Raw genomic sequence first — 8,947 nt, 5'->3', positions numbered from 1 at the left:
AATGCACACCAGATATTAGGACAGGTGACTTCACTTAGGGTACAAACATTGCCCAATGATTTTCATGAAAATGTAAAGCTGAATATTCCATTCAATTCAAGTCATCGGCTTCATCAAAATCAAGCAGAGACCACAAGAAAAATTATGAAAAACTACAGAAAATGAAGTCATTATACAAACTTAGTTTTCCCTTAATTTCTGAAAACCAGTCAAAACAGTAAAAAAGACAGAAACAAATCATATTCTCATGAAGCTTGTCGCTGATTATGTAAAAGAATAAACTTGCTAAACTTGTCTGGATTGCAAAAATCTGATGACTTATTATCTATTAAATAATAACCTGATTGTTAAAATGAAACCACTCTAAACAATAGTTCTTACAGAGTATTTTTAATAGTAATCTCTTAATCGTAATCTTATAGATAATCTGCTATTGACTGAGTAGGATTTGCTCTGCATAGTACTGAATAAGTTTGTCATATCTTACAGCATTCATAGTCTTCTATATATTAAAATGTGTGTGTTTCTATGTCCTGCAAAAACTTCTAACAGATGCGTCAGAATGTGACAAAACTGGTATCGTTTTAAACCTCGATCTTTTAGACGACAAATATCGAAAATGGCCAAAAACATTAATTCCTTCACCCTCAACTCATCAGTTTCCTTGCTTTTTCTGCCGACATTTTTGCAAGTCATCATCTCTTTTCGACGTTCACAACTTTGCCTACTTTTTTGGGGGGACTTCCGTACTCGATACCCAAGCAACGCCAGGTACTCCCGCTAGTATGGATATAAAAGCTTTTGTTATACACATCACCACATGGACATATCTTTATGGTATTCATATGACACAAGAGTGTTATACTCGCTTCACACATAACTTTATAGGCCACATAATTCTATTAAATCCATTTTGTATATTCAACTAAAAATTTGCAATGAATTCTAAATGCTATATACATTGGAAGTATTAGAATCACTTATTTTTTATTTTTAAAAGATCTTACGTTTGTGGCCAATCAGTTTCACTGGGTTCTGTTTTATATGTTGCCATGACTTTGTGTGCTACATGCAAATGTATACTGAATACAAACAATCAACATATTCTGAACAAAATAAACTTGTGTACATCATCAAGTTTTGGGAATAATTATCTTACAAAATCTATCTACATTAAATTTCTCTTAGTCTAACTCTCCATTTCACTTTTTCTTGGAAACTACTGGGCTGATCTGACTGAAATGGTGTATGGACATTCGCTATGATATAGTGTACTGAACTTATGGCATTCGTTCAATGCACAGGGATTGGCATTTAAGTTCTTGAAAATTACTAGGCCGATCTGGTTGAAATTTTGTATGGGCTTTTGTTATCAGATGGAGCAAGCTACATATGCTCTCAGTTTGATGTACAATTTGGTATTTGATACAAAAATAAGCACAAATTTAACTATATTCAACCATCAATTTAGCATTCTGCATCAATGAGTTATAACTTTTTCCGGTTTTTAATTGACGAAAATTCGTGTATGTATATAAAATATGAGTATGTATACAAAATATTACAAAACAAAATTCTTTATAACTTTAATTCATCTTACAACAAAAATGAGAAATGTTAGAATGATTTTTCATCATATTTTTTAAATGTTTAATATCTTAAAATATGCAAAGTGTCTATTATTTTTTTGGGTAAATAAAAAATTTAGAAATCAATTTCTTTTCATTAAAACAATGAACAAGTGCATTTGATTATGTTGGATACAAATCAAATGAAACGTGATTCGAGGCAACAAATTTAGCATCTGTAGCGTTGTGAATGATAATATGCTTGTTGTAGATTTTGTAATATCATCTGCATCTGCACTTATCTGATTGACCATGTTTTGGATGATGAAAATATGGTCCACAGAATTCTAGTTAAAATGACAAGCTTTTTTCACAATTTATATTGACTTTTATTTAACAATGTCATCAACACAGGAAAACAAGGATATAAGACAGGTTGGTCCAGACAACATGCATGTACTATATAAAAAAAGAGAGTGAATGCTTCTCATGCAACTCATGATGAGAGGCAAACCAGGAAAAAATACTTTTGTTTATGTTGACATCTTTACTGTAACTGTTTATATTAGGCACAAAAGCAAGCCTAGAGAAAAAGTGTCAGAAAGATGGTACGTGCACTAAATGTTCTAATTCCCCAATGTAAGTTTGTGCATACCTGTTGTAGCCGACCAAACCATATAGCAATAACTTTTTTTAATTTATTTTACTTGATAATTTTTAAGAGATCAAGGGAGCTAACTCCCCCTGATGCTAACACTTGATTTCATTACGATTTGGATTTATATCCGAGAGCTCTTTGTTCTCTTTATGACTCCAATCTGTATTTCATTACAGCTTGGCCTTCCAGAAATTGTTTGCAGGTATTTCTTAAGATTCTTTTTCACTAAGCCAGTTGCATACAACAAACTGGTATAATGTCTCTTTCAGAGACCACGTCATCTTCAAATCATTCTTGAGGTCCTAATACTTGGTTATCTTTTCCTGTTCAGCTCTATTAAGACCATAGTCATTTGGGACAATGATATCAATCATGAGCGCAGTTTTTTCAGGCTTGTTCCATATCACAATGTCTGGCTTGATTGCCTTGTCTTTTATGTATCTGCCGGCCTGTAGATCTTTGTGATAGAACACAATCACCTTTCCATTTGATATTATTGGTGGTGGTTCCCATATGTTCGTCAGTCTGTCGAGCTGCATTTCTCCACAGATCTTCCAATGGAGGTATTTACATACTTTGTTGTGGCGGGTAGTGAAAAGGTCATCTGCTCACAGGGTTTGGCATCCCAACATTAGGTAGCTTGGGCTTTCAATCGCTGAGTAGTAAAACCTACACTGAGCATTTGTTGGTAGACCAGCCATTTTTTTTTAATCCATTTGTGAGTAAACCCTGATTTCGCCTGGCTACAATGAGTATTTCCTCATCAAATGGAAGTCTCCCGCTCTTGAGCCATTGGAGTGAAGCATCCTTGTCTATGTACTCCTGGTTCAGCTCCTCTAGGAACTTCCTTGCTCGCCGATATTCTTTCCATCCTTGTTTTCTTGTTTCTATCTCCATTGTGGTGTATTTTTTTCTTTTCATTCTTGCGATCTGTGTTGCTGGTTATCGTGTACCTCAACAGTGTTCTCCAGTATGATTCCTTCAAAGTTTTCAGCAAGCTTTGTGATTGTGATTGAGGTTTGTCGAGAAAGATGATCATGATTGTCTTTCACCATTCCCATCGTCAGGTCCATTGAACTTTTAACATATTGACCCATGTTTACTAGAGTGGCTCAATATACATGGTTGAATTCACTGAGGCCTAAACCCCCTTCTTTTCATGGTAGGTATATCCTGTTCATGCTTGATTTTGGTGCGTTACTTTATGTAGGGATAGCTGTTCCCTAGTTTTTGTATCGAACCTATTTATGTTATATTGAGGCCAGTCTATAATACCGAAACTGTATCTGATGACAGGGATTGCAAGCTGATTTATAGCAGTAATTTTATTTTTGAGGCTTAGTTCAGATTTAAGGATCTTTTTCACATGTACCGTATGATGTTCCTGTTCTGCTTTATGTCTCATTTTATTATGTTCCACATTTACGTTTTCTTCGATACCAACGTATTTGTATGTGGTATCCTCTTTCAAATCTTCAATGAGGTTGTCATTGATCCAAAAATGTTCAGATGTTTTCTGTTTTGCCTTTTTTTATTGTACATTTGGCACATTTGTCAAATCCAAACTCCATGTAGATATCCTCTGAGAACGTTTTCACAATTTTTATCAGGGAGGTATTTTTTCTGTCTCTGCATAGAGTTTTAGATCGTCCATGAAAAGTAAATGATTCACTCTTTTACTCTCATCTTTTCTTCTGTCTCTACTGAGATTGTACCCAGCATCACATTTGTTTTTTTTTTAGAAATTTGCTGAGTGGTTCAATTGCAAGGCTAAATAGTAGTGGAAATATGCTCCACTGGATGCTAATATTTGAAGACCGTATTGTCCCTTCCATGTGGTGTAGAGCAATAGATGTTTGCCACATGGTCAATTGTTTGGTAAGAAAAGATCTTATGTTCCCATGGACATTAGACAGTTCCAAACATTGCAATATCCAGGAATGGAGCACACTGTTGAATGCCTTTTTGGAGTCAATCCAGGCCATTGACAGGTGTCTTTGCCAGTTCCTTGCAGTCTTCCGAGATGGTTTTGTTCAGGAGAAGTTGATCTTTTGTCCTAAGTTTCTGGTGCACCCTTTCCATTCCCTTTCAAAGTATTCACCATTAGTCAAGTGCTGATATGCTGCGACAGCAATTATTCCTGTCGCCCATTTGAATGTAGTTAACAGCAGATAGGTCGGTATTTGTTTGGTTCTTGGCTCTTGGGTATGAGAGTTGTTTTGCCAATAGTGAGCCATTTTGGTGTTTTTTCTTTGCCACGAATAATTCGATTGGATGCCAAGGCATAGTGTTGGTGTGGTGCCGTCAGCTTTTTTAGCCAAAAATTTGGGATGTTATCAATTCCTGGGCTTTCAAGATTTTTTTTTTTTTTTACAGCTGCCTTGGTAATTTCAAACGCTGGCAGTTATTTTCCTTGACGGCTCCTTTTCTTGTGCCTATCCACTCCCTTTCCTGATGTTGTTTTTGGTCCTCATACAGTGGCCCCCAGAATTTATTGATTTCTTCTTGCGTTGGTGGTGATGTTATCTTGATATCATCTCTAATGAGATTCCGGTACACCATTCTTGGGTTTCTGTCCAACAACCTATTCATGGACCCGGACTCAATTTTTTGTTGTTTATTTTTTATTTGTGCAGCTAAGCTCTTCACATTAGCCTGATTTTCCGCTATATGGGCTCTCAGCTGAATCGTGGTTCAAAGGGAGTATCTGGATTTTAAAGTTGTCACCCACTTCTTTAGATTTTTTTCCAGAGTATTCGGTCAACAGAAAAGAATATATCTGGGATATTTCTTTTCTGAGACCATTTATTTTTTTTTGGAGTTTGGTTTTCCAGACTGGTTCATTTGGTTTAGGCCTCCTGTGGTACCAGCCATGTAAGGGCATCGTTCTCTTTTACAAGGTTTTTGAAGGCCTTGGTCATCTTTATTTGGATCAGTCTAGGTTGGTTTTGTAATGGCAGATACCTAGTTTTTTCAATTTGATTGGCCAGTAGGTTCTCGAGCTCAATCTGTTCTGCATCTATCAATGGATTTTGAATAGTGGTTTTGCTCTGTCCTTTCCTCAGGTTTGTGGTCTTGTTTTTTTAGCAGGGCATTTACTGATGAGGAGTTTTTGATGGGCGTTTTTTCCTCTGGTGGAGATTTTTTCATTGTGTCATGTGTTTGTGTCGCAGGTTTCTTTTCTGGGCTATATATATTGGTAGTCCGGCAGGATTCCTGCATGGGGACAGGGTTGTCGATTGGGTACTCCCCGTTTATAGCCATCTGATGAATGCAACGTTTTAATTCTGTAATCTCATCCTGTGAGAATGTTCCACTCAGCAGGAAGTTGGATTTCTTTGAGATGTTATTTTTGTATGGGCAATGTTGGTAGAAGATTCTTTGCCATTCTGCACACTGTTCTTTCAGCCGTGCATATTTGACTTTGACATACTTCATTGCCCATATAAGGTTCCACTTCCTGGCTCCACTGTGTTTGATGGTATTTTCCCTGGTCTTTTGGGGAGTTGAAGTAAACCTCAGTCATTTTTATGGTCCTCTTTCTTATCTCATTAATCTCAGGTTGAGATATATATTTATTGATTTCTGAGACAATAGAGAGAAATTTTTTTAGTTGCAGTGGTCTCCAATTTTTCTCTTGGTAGATCCGTTTGTATAATTTGTTCCTCGAATATTTTGTCCTTGTATCTACCCCATTTCTTAAATCTTGAGTATTTGGAGCAGTGAAAGATTTTTTTGCTTTTCTGCAATAGACCAATTTATTGTTTTATAATTCTGTTTTCTTGTGGTATTTGCTTCATTTTGCCAGTCCAAGATAAGAATTCGTCTGGTCTGGTGGATTCTCCAACATAGTGTTGCTACCTGTAGTAGTATCGGGGGAAAAAGTTGCACTGTTATTTTCCACATATGGCCCAGTGCGGAGCCATGATGAGGGGACCTTTTTATCCTGGGCGACGTCCTGCCAGCATTTGCTTTAAAATTTCTTGTTTATATAGATTATTTGGGAACATTTGGTTGGGGTTTACTTCCTGTGAGAAGCATCCTCATATTTGTACTTCTCCACACATCCCTTTGCAGGGACATTCTGGGATATAATAATAAACCCCTTTACAGAGAGGACTGTAGCTAGTAGACATTCACATTCTGTGTGTGCGTGCGTGCATGATTACATGTTAATAGAAAAGAAACTAGATCAAAATCATGCAACTTGGCCTTGGGGTCAAGATCAAAGTGAAGTAATAAAAAAAATGCACACACACCTCCTCTTGTCCCTCTGGAGGGAGGGAGGAAGAACGGACCTTTCCCCGTTTAAATCAGTTCGAGTTTAGCCGGCCTTTGAAGAGGAAGTTGATTTCGTTCTTCATTAAAAAGGTTTTGACATTAAAATTAAAGTTTGAGTATTGCCGGCCTTCAAGGAGGAGGCTTACTTCGTTCTCTGTCAAAAAAGATTTTGACGTTCAATATAATTTTCCTGTTTTTTTTCCCTTTAGAGAAAGAGGTTTGTTTGGAACTCCATTGATAGTTAATAAACTTTCAATGTAATTTTCTTCCCAGTTATTAAAAAATAACAAGGTTTTATCGACTGGAAAATTAGTCTCAAAAAGCCCAGCAGGAGAAACTGGTTGTGTTTTAGGGATTTCCTTTCTGTAAAAGACAAAAATTAATTTTGCTGACTTGAGAGGAAGATGAGCAGATTAATGGTACCGTTAAGAGAGAAAATTCCCTCTTTGTTCAAGGAACTTGAAAGAGACTATCTTGGAAGACACGTCAACCGAAGTTTCCTTCACAGAACAACATCTTTTTTATTTTAAAAGAAAAAAAAACATTAATACCAGAATTTTTTCCATGTAAGGAAGACACAACATCCTGGACAGTCTGAAAATACAGACATAAGAATAATTTTATTTGTACACATAAAGCCTATCAAAGCGGCTTTATGGTTTTCTTTTCTTTCCTTTGAATTTAAATGTATCTGAGCCTTCACAAAGGAGAAATATTTTACCTCTTTTCTCCTGGTTAAAGTAAAAAGGACTTTGTTTCAGATTCCTTTTTAGGAAAAACAAAACATTTTGTTGAAAGAGAGACTGAACTTAAGACTTGAAAGAACTATTTTCTGTTTTTTTATATGTTCTTTTCTTTTCAACCTTTCTTTCAAGTAAGAATTGTTGTTTTTTTTGTATTTGTTTTTATTTATGTTTCTTTAGGGTTTTTTTTTAACCTTAGCTTTTGGAAATAAAGGCAATTCATAACTTTTATTTTAATAAATTTGGATCATTTTAATCATATTTCGGGTCTGTATTTCTTTTGCTCATTTCTATTAGTTTCCCATTTCGGGAAAATCTTCTTTATATGTTTCTTTTTCCTTTTTTTTTTTCTTTCATTTTTGTTGACATGGAAAACAGATTTTGGTAACGTCCACAAAATTCCGATACTTTATTTTAAAACTTTTATTGAAAAAGAAATAATTCAATTAATTTGATTATGTAGTAGAGCTAACATCTATTCAATGTAGCCACTTTCATCCTCAGTTAACCGTCTCAATATGGGTTCAGAACTTGGAGCATGCCTTTTTCACAAGCGCCAGCAGGATTTTGGCGAATATTCGGTGGATGGCAGCGATCAGGCTGGCTTTGGTGTTGTGGGAGGTCATGTTGGTGATGTTTTTGATGTATGACTAAACAAAGTAGTTCAGCAGGAGAGGAAGGAGTTTAGTGAGGGAAGGCGGACAAAGTCGTAGCACTCCTTCTGAAGCCAAGCCTGGGTGTCTTTGGAATTGTAGGCTGACACCAAATCCTGCTGCCACACCATTGGTCTGCCAGTGGCTATCTGATTGCACCAGGGAATCACCACACTCTTTAGCACATCCGGGTACATTTTGGTGTTGACTTTCAAGCTGAATTCGAAGATATGATGTGGCCCTCACTTGAAAGCACATAAAAGACCATAACCATGGACGGAAACGTTGTTTTCATCACCCTGAACACGTCTCTGTTATTCGTGGTAATTCAGCGATACACTTTGATAGTGCTGGCAATGGTCCTGCTGTCATATTTTGGATTGGTAGAGAGCATGAGTTGTACAGCGGTACACTCCGAGCTCGCTCTTGAACATTGTGTCACTTTCAGACATGATAGAAGACTCCTATCACTCTTGGGATTTGTACACAGCTGGTCAACTAGTAGATGATCTGCAACAAAAAAAGAAAACCGGTTTTTATCAAACGGAAATGGAATCATGTTGGCTTTTCTAGGGCGACAATTTTATCGTTCCACCCTGTAATATAATCAGATCCTTCTCAGCTAAATGATCCATGTTACCCTTGATGGCCATACACTAAAACATGATATAAATCATATAAACGTAGAAAACTAATTATATATTGTCTATATAAGTACCTATTTACTATGCCTCCCCATGGGACAGAGTTAGACACTAGGGTCGTTTTTTAACGTGGAGAAAAAGTACAAAAATAAAAAATTGTCTCGGTCGTGAAGGACTGCTCCTCCACAGAAAGAGAACAAGAAATGGAAGTGCAGCATCTGAAGAACAGATGGTATTTATTTCCTCCCCCACCAAGCAAATTAGGCACAAGGCCGATTTTTAATGTGAGGAGTGAAGGGAGGGGGAAGGAAAAAAGGGGACCAGCTCCCGAGAGGTGGGAAATGGGAGCTGGTTAATGGTCAGGCATGTGAGGTTGGCCCCACATCTAGTCTTTGCTAGT

This window comes from Euprymna scolopes, chromosome 21, assembly GCF_053919585.1.
Source record: "Euprymna scolopes isolate OS-2025 chromosome 21, ASM5391958v1, whole genome shotgun sequence".
NCBI lineage: Eukaryota > Metazoa > Mollusca > Cephalopoda > Sepiida > Sepiolidae > Euprymna > Euprymna scolopes.
The sequence above is the reverse complement of the archived record's forward strand: the minus strand, read 5'-3'. Positions refer to the sequence as shown.